Here is a 651-nt window from a genome sequence, read left to right on the forward strand (position 1 = left end):
TTCTATTTTGCATCAGTCAGCAGTCTCCAGGCCAGGCCTCAGCACTGTCTGTCTGTCTGTCTGTCTGCATCAAGAGCCACAGCCCTTCATTGATTGAAGACACACAGATGCACAGGAAATGAGGGTGTGTCCATAGTGTAGAGAACCGTGTAAACACACAAATAAATTACTTTAATAAATAAAATAACATTTTATGTATACATGATGTATTTAGTGTGTCTAATAGATTTATAAAATAATTAAAATATGTGAGCAGGAAATAAAAAATGTAACTACAGTACATAACAGCAATGGAGAGACCACATGGGGAATGCAAGACATACTGTAATTGTTCAGCTTGGGTTAAGCTACGCCGTTTGTGCTCACATTATTCATTGTTTATACTTTTTATCATGTTTTTTTACCGCCGTAGTGGTGATATAAATGGGTGAAATAAAACGGTGAACTCAAATCAAACTATACTGAACAAAATTATAAATGCAACATTTTTGTTTTTGCCCCCATTTTCCATGAGTTGAACTCAAAGATCTAAGACTTTTTCTATGTACACAAAAAGCTTATTTCTCTCAATTATTGGTCAGAAATCTGTCTAAATCTGTTAGTGAGCACTTCTCCTTTGTCGAGATAATCCATCCACCTCACAGGTGTGGC

Source organism: Etheostoma cragini, chromosome 14, assembly GCF_013103735.1.
Source record: "Etheostoma cragini isolate CJK2018 chromosome 14, CSU_Ecrag_1.0, whole genome shotgun sequence".
NCBI classification, from domain to species: domain Eukaryota; kingdom Metazoa; phylum Chordata; class Actinopteri; order Perciformes; family Percidae; genus Etheostoma; species Etheostoma cragini.